Raw genomic sequence first — 17,787 nt, 5'->3', positions numbered from 1 at the left:
GCTAATGCAAATGCTAATGCGAACAACAATCAGGTGGGATGCTCCCACAAAATGTTTATGGCAAGTTGCCCACAGGAATTCAGTGGTACAGAAGGACCCATAGGACTTACCCGCTGGTTCGAGAAAATCGAGTCTATTTTCAGGGTTAGTCGAGTCCGAGAGGAAGACAAGGTTAGTTTTGCTAGCTGCACTTTGAAGGATAGTGCATTGACCTGGTGGAACAACTTGGTTAACAGTTTGAGAAATGATGTGGCTTATGGTTTAACTTGGAATAATTTCAAGGAAAGAATGATCACCCGCTACCATCCTAGGGGTGAGCTTAAGAAGTTAGAGGTTGAACTTAAAAACTTGAAAATGAAGGGCACTGAATTAGATGCCTACGAGCAGAGATTCTTTGAGTTGACTTTATTATGCCCTAATGTTTATGCCGATGAGAATCTTAAGATTGAAGCTTACATTGATGGGCTATCCGAGAAAATTGAACATGGGGTTGAATCTAGTGAGCCCCAGACTATTGAGGCCGCGATGTCTATGGCTCATAAGTTGAATGATAAGATCTTGAGAAGAAGCAAGGCTGCTGTAACCGAACCCAGTGAAGAGGCTGTTAAGAAAGCTGATAATGGGAAGAGAAAGTGGGATAATAACCGTAATCAAAACCAGAATCAGCAGAAAAAGCAGGATACTTCTGGTTCGAATAACCGCAGTCAGCGTGTGTGTCCACGTTGTTACAAGGCTCATGATGGTTTCTGTACCGTGACTTGCAAGAGGTGTTCTAAACAGGGACACATTGCTAAGGATTTTACGGTGCTTCTGCCGGGTTCTGCTACTCCTGCCGCATGTAGTAATAATGGTAATAATGCTGGTAATAGAGGTGGTAATGGTAATGGTAATGGAAAGTCGAATAATGGTGGTAATCCAAAGGTTTGTTACGAGTGTGGAAAGCCGGGGTATTTCCGTGATGCCTGTCCCAACAAGAAGACTGCAGAGACTGCGCGTGGTCGAGCGTTCAACATTAACACCAGGGATGTTGAGGAAGATCCTAAACTTGTTACTGTTACGTTCTCGGTCAACGATTTATCAGTTTATGTACTATTTGATTCAGGGGCTGATTTGAGTTTTGTGTCGAGTAAATTAAGTCCAAAAATCAAAACACCGTTAACTCCTTTAGACAATACGTATGTTATTGAAATAGCTAATGGTAAGGTACTCACTGCTAAGACTGTGCATCGTAAGTGTAACATTAGTTTAGCTGGTAGAGATTTTGAGATAGATTTGGTACCGATTGAACTTGGTAGTTTTGATGTTGTCATTGGGATGGATTGGTTATCTGCGAATCGTGCTGAGATTGTGTGTTATGATAAAGCTATTCGTATTACTAATGTGGTTTGAGAGCCGCTGATGGTTCTTGGAGATAAGAAATGCCGACAGTTAAATGTTATTAGCTATTTGAAAGTTCTTAAACATCTTCGCAAGGGCTGCCATGCTATTCTAGCCCATGTTGTTGATTCCGAAAAAGAAACGAAGAATGTTGGAGATGTTCATGTTGTTAGAGATTTTCCCGAGGTATTTCCCGAAGATTTACCTGGCCTTCCGCCGCAACGCGCGGTAGAATTCCAAATTGATCTTGTTCCCGGTGCTGCTCCTGTAGCACGTGTTCCTTATCGTCTTGCGCCTTACGAACTTCAAGAATTGTCAAGTCAACTCCGTGAGTTGTTAGACAAAGGTTTTATTCGTCCTAGTTCATCCCCTTGGGGAGCTCCTGTTCTGTTTGTTAAGAAGAAGGATGGTTCTTTTCATTTGTGCATTGATTATCGTGAGTTGAACAAGCTTACTATTAAAAACCGTTATCCCCTTCCAAGAATTGATGATCTGTTCGATCAGCTTCAGGGTTCATCTGTTTATTCAAAAATCGATCTTCGTTCTGACTATCATCAGTTGCGTGTTAAAGAATCTGATGTTTCGAAAACTGCTTTTCGCACCCGTTATAGTCACTTTGAGTTTCTTGTTATGCCGTTCGGATTGACGAATGCACCTGCTGTGTTCATGGACCTCATGAACCGTGTGTGTAGACCCTATCTGGACAAGTTCGTTATTGTGTTCATCGACGACATCCTTATTTATTCGAAGAGTGATGAAGAGCATGAGGAACATTTGAGGTTAGTGCTTTATCTGTTGAGAAAAGAAGAGTTGTACGCTAAGTTCTCTAAGTGTGCATTCTGGTTACGAGAAGTTCAATTCCTTGGACACATTGTTAGTAAACAAGGGATACAAGTTGATCCTGCTAAGATTGAGGCGATTGAAAGGTGGGAAACGCCGAAAACTCCTACCCAGATTCGTCAGTTCCTAGGATTGGCAGGTTACTATTGAAGGTTCATTCAAGATTTCTCTCGTATCGCAAAACCTCTGACTGCTTTAACGCATAAAGGGAAGAAGTACGAGTGGAAGGATGAACAAGAGACTGCTTTTCAGATTTTAAAGAAGAAGTTGACTACCGCTCCGATATTGTCACTACCTGAGGGTAATGATGATTTTGTTGTTTATTGTGATGCTTCGCGTCAAGGCTTTGGTTGTGTTTTGATGCAACGAAAGAAAGTTATTGCGTATGCGTCACACCAGTTGAAGATTCACGAGCAGAACTATACAACTCATGATTTAGAGTTGGGGGCCGTTGTTTTTGCACTTAAGATTTGGAGACATTATTTGTATGGGGTCAAGAGTACTGTGTACACAGATCACAAAAGTCTTCAACATATCCTCGATCAGAAACAGTTGAACATGAGACAACGAAGATGGATTGAGACGTTGAATGATTACGATTGTGAGCTTTTGTATCATCCGGGTAAGGCCAATGTTGTGGCGGATGCGTTGAGTCATAAAGAAAGGGCTGAACCTCGCAGGTTTAGGGCCTTGAATATGACAATTAGAACAAACCTCGCAAGGCAGATTCTTGAGGCACAACAAGAAGCCTTAAAGGAAGAGAATTTTGTGAAAGAGAACGTAAGAGGTATGGCTAAGAAATTCGAGATTCGAGCAGATGGTACTAGGTACTTTGCAGGACGTCTTTGGGTTCCGAAGTTTGGTGAACTGCGACAACTTGTTTTGGGTGAGGCTCATAAGTCTAGGTACTTTATTCATCCTGGTTCAGGAAAGATGTATCATGATCTTAATGAGCTGTATTGGTGGCCAAATTTGAAAGGTGATGTGGCTACGTATGTGGCTAAGTGTTTGACCTGTGCTAAGGTTAAAGCTGAACATCAAAAACCGTCTGGACTGTTGGTGCAACCTGAGATTCCCGAGTGGAAGTGGGAAGGAATTACAATGGATTTTATTACTAAGTTACCGAGAGTTGCGGGTGGCTATGACACTATTTAGGTGATTGTAGATCGACTCACTAAGTCAGCTCACTTTTTGCCGATTAGGGAAACAGATTCAATGGAGAAGCTTACACGTTTGTACTTGAAGGAGATTGTTTCTAGGCATGGTGTTCCTGTATCCATTATTTTGGACCGAGACAGTCTATTTGTATCGAGGTTTTGGCGATCTTTGCAGGAAGCCTTGGGAACTAGATTAGATATGAGCACCGCTTATCATCCTCAAACGGATGGTCAGAGTGAAAGGACCATTCAGACGTTGGAGGATATGTTACGAGCGTGTGTTATTGATTTTGGTAATGGGTGGGATAAATATTTGCCGCTAGCTGAATTTTCTTATAAAAACAGTTATCACGCAAGTATTCAAGCCGCACCGTTTAAAGCTCTGTATGGTAGGAAGTGTAGGTCTCCTGTCTGTAGGAATGAGGTTGGGGATGCTCAACTCACAGGTCCAGAAATTATTCACGAGACTACCGAGAAGATTGTATAGATTAAGGACAGGTTGAGAACCGCTAGAAGACGGCAAAAGAGTTATGTCGATAGGGGAAGGAAAGATGTGAAATTTCAAGTTGGTGATCGGGTTATGTTAAAGGTTTCATCTTGGAAGGGTGTGATCCGTTTTGGTAAAAGGGGAAAGCTAAGTCCTCATTTTGTTGGACCGTTTGAGATTGTTGAGAGAGTTGGACCGGCGGCTTATCGTTTGAAGTTGCCACAAGAACTCAGTGCTTTTCACAATGTTTTTCATGTATCGAATCTAAAGAAGTGTTTGGCCGAGGCCGATAAGACTATTCCTCTGGAAGAACTTCATGTTGATAAGCAACTACACTTTATTGAGGAACCTATTGAAATTATGGATCGAGAAGTTAAGACTCTTAAGCAGAGCCGAATTCCTATTGTCCGGGTTAGATGGAACGCCAGACGTGGTCCTGAGTTCACTTGGGAGCGTGAAGATCAGATGAAGCAGAAGTATCTGCATTTGTTCCCAGATGCTGAGTCAACCCCTGCACCTGCTTAAATTTCGGGACGAAATTTCCGTAACGAGAAGGTACTGTCACGACCCTACTTTTTCCGTTATCTTTTATCGTTAATTATTTTATGACCGTTAACTGGTATTCGTGCTATGTCATTTCTATGGCCTATATTATTATATTAATAATAATATATTAATTATTAAGTGTTATGTGAATATTTGTATTCGTATTTTAAATTATACGTTTCTACGTATCGCGGATTTCTGTCCGGCGAATCTTTTCGGTTTTCAAACCAACGGTCGCGTATTTAGGATATTTAAATCCTAATTATTTTAAATATGATATTTTAAGATCATATTATTATGTAGGGTATTTATATTTATTTTTCGTCGCGCGCTTGTTTTCTTTCCGGATTTTTAATCGCGTAAGTGCGTTTTCGCGTTTCGGGATTCGTTCTGGCTTTCGGGCCACAAGCAATTACACTTTTAGCAAGATTGGGCCATGGGGCCCACCCCATGACCCCCCATTCGGCCGACCATAAGGGGAGGGAGTATACTCCCTATTTTTTTTTCCATCTCATTTACACATTACACAATTTTAATCTAAACCTAATTACCACTTTTGCTCTCCTTCCTCCCTTCCTTCTCTTTTTGGGCGACGACCAACACTGCTAAACATCATCATCTTCATCAATTTTTCAAGCTTGGATCTAGAGATCGTTCATACAATCGGATTCCTCGTTCTGTTCTCGACGCGATTATACTAATTGTTTCTTGATTAGGGTATAAACCCTAACCCTAGAACTTTTAATTTTTATTTATTTTTCTGTATTTTATGTTTATATTATTAGTATGATGATTATTAGTTGTTGTAATGTTGATTGTATGCGTAGAATTGCTCGATTGCATATTTTTCGGTTTGATAAAATTGGGACAGCAGCTTTTTCGTGTGTTTCTGATATTGTAACTGATGTTGATCATAAAATAAGGTATATAAATGAGTTCCTCTCATCAAAACATTAATTTTAGACTCCGGATTCATGTCGTTTCGATTTCCGGAGCCCTAGATATGATCAAAGTGGTATTTTGTTAAGATTGAAATGTGATTTTGGTATGAACCAGGTTTGGTCCGACTTTGTGACCATATTTGGTGACTTTAGGGTGTGTTAGTGTGTTAGGACTGATGGTGGGACGAACTTTCATGTTCGGGTCATCTCAATCCGAGCCACGAATCACCCGTTACGTCTAAAACACGTTTTTGAGTGAATTGAAGTTCCAAGTAGTATAATGGCTGTACATCACGACTTGTGGACTGTTCATGGTGTGTTCTTGAGTATACCAAAGTGTCGGGTGGTTTGATTAGGCGGAGATATATGTAAGGCTCGCCGAAAACCGACACCCGGGGCTCAGGATACGACCCGATGAACTTTTGATTTAAAACTTATGATTAATTATTAAACTTATGATATAATTAATGGATTTCAATATCATTTAATTACTTATGATAAAAAGTAATTATTATTATTTAAGACTTATGATATATATTTATTATATCATTTAATTAATACTTATGATTTAATTTACATTTTAATTAAACATATGATTAATAATACTTCGTTATTAATGGAAAAATACTTATGATAAGTATTAAACTTATATTATGAGATTATTATAATAAGACTTATAATAAGGATTAATTAATTATTTAATTATTATAAGGCTTAATTATTATTTAATTATAATTTAATTATTAAATACTTATGATTTAATAATTATAATTAGAAACTCATGATATGATTAATAATTCATTATTAATTAATAATACTTATGATATGATTTAAAATTTATTATTAATTAATAATAATTACATTATGACTAATATTTAATTAATTAATTAAATACTTATGTTATATTAATTATATTATTTAAACGTATATTAACTTTAATAATTCATTTTAATTTAATTAAACTTATGTTATGACATAATTAGACATATTTAACTTTAATAAACGTTATAACTTATATTATTATTATAACTTACACTTTTAAAATTTACGTTGACCATGTTTGACCAAGGTTGACTTTTGAGTTGACTTTCGGTTGACTTTGACTTTCGGTTAACTTTTGTTGACTTTCTAATTAAGGAAACTTTCCTAACTTATAAACTTTCCTAAAATAACAACTTTCTAAATTTGGAAACTTTCCAAAAACAGAAACTTCCCAAAAATAGAAACTTTCCAAAAATGGAAACCTGCTAAAAATAGAAACTTTCTAAAAATAGAAAGTGTGTGTCCGTGAGCTGTTCCAATGAAACCGATGCATATTGAGTATTGTTCTATGACTATTTGCAACATGTACAATATCTATCATACTAAGACTTGACCTAAGTTAGTTATTTATATCGACCTGCTTTATTTATAGGTCGGCGTTGTGATCATTCCTGATCACTGTACTGCATTTGCTGTTCGCTTAATTGTGTTGGTTACTTCATTACTATTAAGGTGAGTTATAGTCAAGTTTTTACATACTTTTCAAAGTATATTTTTGGGATGTGATTACATGCATTTTATTTCACGTTTAGACATAAGTGACAATTAAATTTAAATTATTCATTGTGAGTTGGACAAAAATATTCCCTAGTCTGGTAACTGTAATCATTGGTTTCTACCGGTGAACGCGAATCCTATGGATAGATCTATCGGGTTTGACAACCCCATTTTGAGCTAGTCGCGCTAGCAATTTATAATCGGAATGTTTAGTACTTCGTATTTTATTGTAGATACACTGTCCAGTGTATATTTTTATGGTGATTGGCAAGGGTAAATAAAGGGTTACGTGGTTACCAGGTGGCTCATTGATAATGGAATAATGTTTAATGTTTTCTAACGTTTTTAAATCTTGTGGTCTAAAGTTTATTCAATTATTTAAACCTATAATTCACTCAACCTTTGTGTTAACTGTTTACTCGCATGTTTTCACAGGTACTTGAGTTTATGTGATGCTTCCGCTGTGTTTAGAAGAGTCTGCATGCATTTGGGCAGATTTTTATGAAACAATTTATGAAACTTTGGCTTGCATTCGGTTTTTGAATAATTAATACTTGTGGGTTGTTGACAATGTTTTGTGTCAACTTTGGATTATTAATATGTTGGGTTACTTTTAACTACATATTTTGGTATGCTTTCCTTTTTGGGAAACTTTTGAAATAAAAGAATGCAATGTCGTTTGTTAAATTCGTTTAAGTTCGATCAAGCTGTGGGATCAAGTGACGGAGCCATTAAGTGTTTTGACGGGGCCATCACATCCATCATGTGGGACACCTGGTCCTCGAGCTCAGTTACCCGAGCACGGAGGGTATCCACCTCCCTCGTCAGTTCCTCGACAGAGGGAGAGGCTGGTGGAGCAGGCGGTGCTGATGGTGCAGGTGGTGTTGGTGGAGCTGGTGGTGCAGACGGTCTGGCACCAGAAGTAGATACTGCGTAACGGGGAGCCTTACGTATGAATGGATCAGCAGGATACGGCACAAGCCGCTTACAGGCGGTAACTCTAACCTTCAGTCCACGCGAGTTAACGAACGACCTACCTCCGTTAACCCCTGGAATAACGGTTTCGTCGAAACGATACCGCTTCTTTGGTGGGGTAGAGGGTGGCTGCACGGGTGGATCTGCTCGGCCGGCTATCATCAGTCGGTATCTGAAAGGCGGGATTGGCATGAGACGTCCATCAGGAAGGCGTCGGCACCAATGGTTATGCTCATTATGGAACGGACCTTCCCCAAGTTTTCCGGGAATCACAGCACCACCAGAATGGTGTTGTGGCTCCGAGGGTCCTGGGACAAGTGGAGCTGGAATCTCCTGTAGGTCCTCGGCTCCGTCTGAGGTGACCACTAGGTCGGGTGCATGGCTAATGGCTCCAGAGGACGAAGCGCCAGAGTCACTGGAGGGTGTCGACGACGAGATCTGAGAATCGGCAACAATGGCAAGCGAGGTGGCGGATGAGTCTGAGTCGCTCTCCAAAATGATAACGGACGGGATATCTGACATCTGAACAAGGAAAAATAACTTTTGGACATCACTCATAACCTCCATAGCTATAACCCATAGTTTCCTTAGCTCTATCCCGCTTGAAAACCTATTTTGAAATCATTTGGACATCACTCCGTCGTAATATTTTATGTATATTATTATTTTTGTATCGTAAAAATAGTTACACTAATACTATTAATAATAAGATTAATAATAATAGTCTTAATAATAATAATAATAATAATAATAATAATAATAATAATAATAATAATAATAATAATAATAATAATAATAATAATAATAATAATAATAATAATAGTAATAATTAATAATAATAATAATTAATAAAATAAATACGGAGAAAAATGAATTAAATCAGAAGTAGAAATGGTCAAGCTTTTATTGTGTTGGCCTGAAATTGCCTGCCATGCGATCGCATGGTTTACTAGGCTTCTGGCCATGCGATCGCATGGCCACCTGTCTCCAGCTCACATCTTTTTGTTTCTTTGTTCGTCGACATAATTTTATAATATATATAATATAAATAATTTAAATTAATTAATTATATATTATATTATATTCTCGTATATAGGTGACTTGTAATTTTTATTCCGATGTCTTGTACGTTTACGTTCGACTTATGTCCCGCTTCCGATTTCTCGAACGCATTTTTGTACGCTTAGAAAACTAGTACTGAGTCGGCAACAATGGCAGGCGAGGTGGCGGATGAGTCTGAGTCGCTCTCCAAAATGATAACGGGCGGGATATCTGACATCTGAACAAGGAAAAATAACTTTTTCCATATCAGTAAGTCATAAAGCAAGCACGTATTAGGCAAAGTAACTACGACAGTCTAGATCATGTATAGCAGTAAATAACATGGCAATAATAACAAATCGTACAGAAGTAGCATGCAATCGAAACCAAATAGTAGCATGCAGTAGTGAAAACATGTAGCAGTATACGACATATAGCAGTAAAGGTAAGCAGCAGCATGCAGCAAGTTTCGCAGAAACAAGTAAACTAGCAAGTTGTAGATTAGTCCTATTAGTGAATCCTACTCGGTCCGGTCTAGACTCACTAATGTATCCTAATTCCCTACAACCAATGCTCTGATACCAAATGTGATGCCCCGTACAAAACCATCGTGTATGAATCATCAACAACAGGATCATTACAACGTCAAATACTATATGCTGTTTCAAAAGTTTGCATCCATAAAATGAAGTGACGTTTTCACCAACGTCAAATGTTTAACAACTAAAAGTATGCTTTTACGAATAGCAAGAAATAATAGTACGTGACCCATAGGTCGTTACAAATGCATCATTTCAAAAGTAATATAGTTTGAATGCAAAATAAACGTTTCATGCGGTGACATCTCTAATAAGCGCAGCGGGTGTCTACAAAGCATGACTAGTACAGCGGAAGCAAGCAAACCTTAAGCACCTGAGAAAAACATGCTTAAAAACATCAACACAAAGGTTGGTGAGCTATAGTTTAAGTATAACAGTAATGTAAGGTAGGCCACGAGATTTCAGTATTTCAAAACAGTATGAAAAGTATACGTATAACCGTGGGCACTTGGTAACTAACTTAACGTAAATAACACCCCCTAAAAGTACACTTGGCGAGTGCGTAAGTTTACGAAGTATTAAACATCCATTAAATGCTAGCGCTACTAGCACGAGTGGGGATGTCAAACCCTATGGATCCATATCTAAGATTCGCGTTCACCGGTTCAAAGACCAATGACTAAACGTTACCGAGCTAAGGGGAAAGTTTATGCCGTTGTATAACCCACACATATATAAAGTTTAAGTACTCATTCCTAGTATGTAAAATATAAAATGCGCATGTGTTCTTAGTTCCCAAAATAGTTAAAGTAAAAAGGGATGCTATAACTCACAGTGGAAAGTAGTAAAAGTCGATACGCGGGAAATAGTAAGCAAGTGGTTGGTCCGAAAGGTCCTCAACCTAAGTCAAAAGTTACTAAGTCAGTAAATCATTCCCAAAGGTTTAAAAGTATGTAAATTAGGTCTTAAGTATCATCATCATTCATCATTAAACAAAAAGTGTAAAGTAAGTTTTAAGTCAAGACTAGGGTTTAAAACAAAGGCTGATTCGTTCAGTCGCCACGACCTCTATACAAACTGAAATGAGGTGAGACCAGCGGCCATGGCTCCGTATATGAGTCCCCTTGAGGTTGACCAATTTTCAGAACCAAACTCATCTTCGTTTGACCGGGGTGACGGTTTAAGTGCGAGTAGGTCAGAAATTTCAGCACAACGTTAATAGGGTGTAGTGAATTTCGGGAGGCCATAGATCCTAAACCGTAACTCGGATTAAGATGAGGTCTAAACGGAAAATCATCTACTCGAACCGAACTAACTGAAAATCAACTTTATAGTAGCCTAGGTAGTCTGATCAGTTTCCGAAACAGTAAGTAAAGGTGTTCCGGTGGGTTCTTGGTGTTTGATGCTCATCATGGTTCTCATCCTTGATGCGTATAGCTTCAAGTGTACAACTCGTTGATGGGTTTGCATCATCTTAACCAAGGTTTGACTATCATAACACTAGTGTAAGTCTAAGATATGTAGTACAACTCACTTAAGAGTTGTATGTAGTTTGATGAACCAAAGTTACATCAAGATCTTAGATCCGACACATACATGAGTTCTACTAGTAATATTAAGCTACAAATTTGAAAGTAAACTAAATAAACAAGATCTTAAGTTGTAGAACTTAGATATCGGTTAGATCTTAAAGATCCTAGACTATAAGTTCTAGATCTAGTGTTCTTAAGTTAGATCCTAGGTTACAAAACTTGGATCTACACTTTAATGAAACCATAAGTTATGAAACTTAGATTTTCAACTTGAAAAATGTATGTAAGCTTGTAAGCTCTTATTTACAAAAAAATTAGAAGACCATAAGTTATATAAACTTAGATCCAACACAAGTGTATGAAGTTATAACTATAAAGTTAAACCTCCATGTTCTTGAACTTATAAAGTTAACTTTTAGTTTCAAGAAATATGAGATCAAGATTAACTAGTAATACTTGACCAATTTAACAACATCACAACTTTAAAGTACTTATAAAAGAAAGAAATAAACTTAATATACAAGTAAAGTTTCATGGTTGTTCATACTTAGAAAGATTCAAGCCAAGGCTTTGATCTTTTAAGAAAGTAAACCTTAAGTTTACAAACATGAACACAAGTATGATAATGAAACTTATGAACTTTAAATCTTTAAAATATTTAAGTGTAGAACCATAAACTAGAAAGTTTAGATTCTTATTCTTGGTTCTTTACAAACAAAAGATGAAAGTAACCACGATTACATGAAGATTCAAGCTAGATAACTTGATCTTTAACAACTACAAACAACTACAAGTAATTAAACAAGTAAGAATGATGATGATGAATGTTTAGGTTTCGGTTTTCACAAGAAAAAAAGAAGAAGAAATAAAGTTTGTTTACTTACAAACTAGAGAGAAAAAGCTTGGAGGAAGAAAGTGTAAGTAAGTGTGTGTGAGAAATGAAGAATACTAGTAAATAAGTATACAAAATTTTTTGAAATGGAGCTCCCTCATACCCCTTGGTGACCGACGGTTTACGAGCCAAAAGAGGGAAAGTCAAGTGCTTGCTTTCTTGCATGAGGAGAAGGTGTTAGCTTGAAATGGTATTAAAGCAAATTGGTATGGGAAAATGGTGTAAGTATGCATGTAACTAGATTCCTCATGTCACTAATTAATCTTGTTTATCATTAAGATGTTACTAGCATAAAGTGGGCTCTTAATTAATCCATTAAGAGAAGTAGGGTGGGCTTCCAAGTCCATGTTCATTAATAAAGGCCCAAGTCCAAGTATGTAATAATTAAATAAGCAAAGCCCAAGTAATTAACTAGTTATATTAGTTAATTAAAAATGATTAATAATAATTAACCATGAACGTAAATAATATTCGAAATATTATTCGTGAAAAGTTCGCGTGTCACAAAGACAAGTCGGGCCATGAAAAGTTAAATACGGTAACAAGTAACACGTATAAGAACAGGTTTATTAAAACACAAGCATTAATAATAAATTATTAATAAATAAACGTTGGAAAAACCAGGGTCGTTACATTACCCACCTGTTAAAGAAAATTTCTTCCCGAAATTTTAGGGTGAGGTAGATGGAGGAGTCGGGAAAAGGTGAGGATACTTCTGCATCATTTGATCCTCTCGCTCCCAGGTAAACTCAGGTCCTCGTTTGGCATTCCATCGTACTCGTACGATCGGAATCTTGTTGTGTTTCAAAGTTTTGACCTCACGGTCCATAATTTCGACAGGCTCTTCCACGAAGTGGAGTTTGTCATCAATCGTAAGTTCCTCCAATGGTATGACATGTTCCGGTTCAGCAAGACACTTCTTCAAATTCGATACATGAAAGGTAGGATAAACTGAGCTCAATTGAGTTGGAAGATCCAAACGGTAAGCAACGGGTCCAACACGCTCCAAGATTTCAAAAGGACCAATGTATCGCGGGTTGAGCTTCCCACGTTTTCCAAAACGGATCACACCCTTCCAAGCTGCAACCTTCAACATTACACGGTCACCCACGTTGAATTCAAAGTCTTTACGTTTAAGGTCGGCATAACTCTTTTGGCGATCACGGGCCGTCTTAAGTCTCGCTTGAATTTGGACAATCTTCTTAGTTGTTTCATGGACTATCTCGGGTCCGGTGACTTGCGTTTCACCTACTTCGGCCCAACAAATAGGAGATCGGCATTTGCGGCCATACAGCGCTTCAAAAGGTGTGGCATTAATACTCGAATGATAATTGTTGTTGTAAGAGAATTCAGCTAGCGACAAATGCCTTTCCCAAAACCTTTCCGAAATCAATAACACATGCATGCAACATGTCTTCCAAAGTCTGAATCCTGCGTTCACTTTTCCCGTCGGTCTGTGGGTGATACGCAGTACTCATGTCGAGACGGGTTCCCAAGGCTTCTTGCAAAGAACGCCAAAATCTGGAAGCAAAACGGGGATCGCGATCTGAGATGATCGATAAGGGCACACCATGATGAGATACAACCTCTTTGATGTATAGTTGAGCGAGTCTCTCCATCGTATCCGCTTCCTTCATGGCTAAGAAGTGTGCAGATTTAGTAAGACGGTCAACGATAACCCAAATGGTATCGTATCCGCCAACCGTCTTTGGTAGCTTCGTAATGAAATCCATCGTTATCCTTTCCCATTTCCATTGCGGGATTTCCGGTTGTTGAAGTAACCCGGAAGGCTTCTGATGTTCGGCCTTAACTTTCGATCAAGTCAAACACTTCCCAATATAAGTTGCAACGTCCTTCTTAAGATTAGGCCACCAATACTGTTCCTTAAGATCGTGGTACATTTTTCCAGCTCCGGAATGAATCGAATATCTCGACTTGTGGGCTTCATCTAATATAAGGCTCCGTAAATCTCCATAACGGGGTATCCAAATTCTTCCGGCATAGCATCGGAGTCCAGTTTCCTTAACCTCGAATCGTGAGACGAGAATGTTCAAGTATTCATGAGATATATTCTCCTCCTTGAGAGCCTCATCTTGGGCTGCTCGGATCTGGCTATTAAGGTTCGAATGAATGGTGATGTTCAGTGCCCAAACACGAAGAGGTGCCATCCTCTCCTTTCGGCTCAAAGCGTCAGCTACAACATTGGCCTTGCCAGGGTGATAACGAAGTTCACAATCGTAGTCATTCAGCGTCTCGATCCATCGATGTTGTCTCATATTCAGTTGCTTCTGATCAAAGATGTGTTGGAGGCTTTTATGATCGGTGAAAATAGTGCTCTTTGTTCCATAAAGATAGTGTCTCCACAGCTTTAATGCGAAGACAACGGCTCCAAGCTCGAGTTCGTACGTATTGTAATTTCGCTCGTGAATCTTCAGTTTGCAAGAGGCTTAAGCGATAACCTTTGTGCGTTGCATCAGTACACAACCAAAACCACTTTTCAAAGCATCGCAATAAACGACGAAATCGTCACTGCCTTCAGGAAGTGATAAGATAGGTGCGGTGGTTAACTTCTTTTTTCAAGGTTTGAAATGTTGATTCTGTTCGGGTTCCCAAATGAACTTCTTCCCTTTGTAAGTCAGCGCGGTCAAAGGACGCGCAATCAGAGAGAAACCTTCAATAAATCTTCGGTAGTAACCGGCGAGGCCTAAAAATTGGCGGATATGAGTCGGAGTAGTGGGGGTCTCCCACTTGCTGATAGCTTCGATCTTTGCGGGATCAACCTTGATACCTTGATCACTCACAACGTGACCCAGAAATTGGACTTCCTTCAACCAAAACTCACACTTGGAGAATTTGGCGTAAAGTTGCTCTTGTCTCAAGAGTTCAAGCACTAGTCGGAGATTTTGTTCATGTTCTTCTTCGCCTTTAGAGTAGATGAGGATATCATCTATGAAGACGATAACGAACTTATCCAGGTATGGCTTGTAGACACGATTCATGAGATCCATGAATACGGCAGGTGCGTTGGTTAAACAGAATGGCATTACGAGAAACTCATAATGACCATAACGGGTTCTGAATGCAGTCTTCATCACGTCGCTCTCTTTCACCCTCAACTGGTAATAACCAGATCGCAAATCGATCTTAGATTAAACGCCCGATCCTTGCAGCTGATCGAAAAGATCGTCAATTCGGGGAAGAGGATACCGATTCTTGATCATCAATTTGTTGAGTTCACGGTAGTCGATACACATGCGGAATGATCCGTCCTTCTTCTTCACAAACAAAACAGGTTCGCCCCAAGGCGAGAAACTGTAGTGACCCGAACTTTTCCATGTTTATATATATATTAAATAAAATTGTTATTTACATGATTAAGTGTTTCCAACATGTTAAGCAATCAAACTTGTTAAGACTTGATTAATTGAAATAGGTTTCATATAGACAATTGACCACCCAAGTTGACCGGTGATTCACGAACGTTAAAACTTGTAAAAACTATACGATGACATATATATGGTTATATATATAGTTAACATGATTTTATTATAAGTATGTATCTCATTAGGTATTTTAACAATGAGTTATATACATAAAAATGAGACTATTAATTTAAGAAACTCGAAAACGATATATATAACGATTATCGTTATAACAACGTCTTACTAGGTACATATGAATCATATTAAGATATTGATACACTTGGTTAATTATGTTAAATGATAAGTAAATATATTATTAAGTGTATTAACAATGAAATACATATGTAAAAATAAGACTACTAACTTAATGATTTCGAAACGAGACATATATGTAACGATTATCGTTGTAACGACATTTAACTATATATATATCATACTAAGATATATTATATATCATAATATCATGATAATATAACAATTTAACATCTCATTTGTTATAATAAACAATGGGTTAACAACATTCAACAAGATCGTTAACCTAAAGGTTTCAAAACAACATTTACATGTAACGACTAACGATGACTTAACGACTCAGTTAAAATGTATATACATGTAGTGTTTTAATATGTATTCATACACTTTTGAAAGACTTCAAGACACTTATCAAAATACTTCTACTTAACAAAAATGCTTACAATTACATCCCCGTTCAGTTTCATCAACAATTCTACTCGTATGCACCCGTATTCGTACTCGTACAATACACAGCTTTTAGATGTATGTACTATTGATATATACACTCCAATGATCAGCTATTAGCAGACCATGTGAGTCACCTAACACATGTGGGAACCATCATTTGGCAACTAGCATGAAATATCTCATAAAATTACAAAAATATGAGTTATCATTCATGACTTATTTACATGAAAACAAAATTACATATCCTTTATATCTAATCCATACACCAACGACCAAAAACACCTACAAACACTTTCATTCTTCAATTTTCTTCATCTAATTGATCTCTCTCAAGTTCTATCTTCAAGTTCTAAGTGTTCTTCATAAATTTCAAAAGTTCTAGTTTCATAAAATCAAGAATACTTCCAAGATTGCAAGTTTACTTCCAAGTTTTCTAAATTCATTCCAAGTAATCATCCAAGATCAAGAAACCTTTGTTACTTACAGTAGGTTATCTTTCTAATACAAGGTAATAATCATATTCAAACTTTGTTTCAATTTCTATAACTATAACAATCTTATTTCAGGTGATGATCTTACTTGAACTTGTTTTCGTGTCATGATTCTGCTTCAAGAACTTCGAGCCATCCAAGGATCTGTTGAAGCTAGATCCATTTTCCTCTTTTCCAGTAGGTTTATCCAAGGAACTTAAGGTAGTAATGATGTTCATAACATCATTCGATTCATACATATAAAGCTATCTTATTCGAAGATTTAAACTTGTAATCACTAGAACATAGTTTAGTTAATTCTAAACTTGTTCGCAAACAAAAGTTAATCCTTCTAACTTGACTTTTAAAATCAACTAAACACATGTTCTATATCTATATGATATGCTAACTTAATGATTTAAAACCTGGAAACACGAAAAACACCGTAAAACCGGATTTACGCCGTCGTAGTAACACCGCGGGCTGTTTTGGGTTAGTTAATTAAAAACTATGATAAACTTTGATTTAAAAGTTGTTATTCTGAGAAAATAATTTTTATTATGAACATGAAACTATATCCAAAAATTATGGTTAAACTCAAAGTGGAAATATGTTTTCTAAAATGGTCATCTAGACATCGTTCTTTCGACTGATATGACTACCTTTACAAAAATGACTTGTAACTTATTTTTCCGACTATAAACCTATACTTTTTCTGGTTAGATTCATAAAATAGAGTTCAATATGAAACCATAGCAATTTGATTCACTCAAAACGGATTTAAAATGAAGAAGTTATGGGTAAAACAAGATTGGATAATTTTTCTCATTTTAGCTACGTGAAAATTGGTAACAAATCTATTCCAACTATAACTTAATCAACTTGTATTGTATATTATGTAATCTTGAGATACCATAGACACGTATACAATGTTTCGACCTATCATGTCGACACATCTATATATATTTCGGAACAACCATAGACACTCTATATGTGAATGTTGGAGTTAGCTATACAGGGTTGAGGTTGATTCCAAAATATATATAGTTTGAGTTGTGATCAATACTGAGATACGTATACACTGGGTCGTGGATTGATTCAAGATAATATTTATCGATTTATTTCTGTACATCTAACTGTGGACAACTAGTTGTAGGTTGCTAACGAGGACAGCTGACTTAATAAACTTAAAACATCAAAATATATTAAAAGTGTTGTAAATATATTTTGAACATACTTTGATATATATGTATATATTGTTATAGGTTCGTGAATCAACCAGTGGCCAAGTCTTACTTCCCGACGAAGTAAAAATCTGTGAAAGTGA

The sequence above is a fragment of the Rutidosis leptorrhynchoides genome, chromosome 11, assembly GCF_046630445.1.
Source record: "Rutidosis leptorrhynchoides isolate AG116_Rl617_1_P2 chromosome 11, CSIRO_AGI_Rlap_v1, whole genome shotgun sequence".
NCBI lineage: Eukaryota > Viridiplantae > Streptophyta > Magnoliopsida > Asterales > Asteraceae > Rutidosis > Rutidosis leptorrhynchoides.
The sequence above is the reverse complement of the archived record's forward strand: the minus strand, read 5'-3'. Positions refer to the sequence as shown.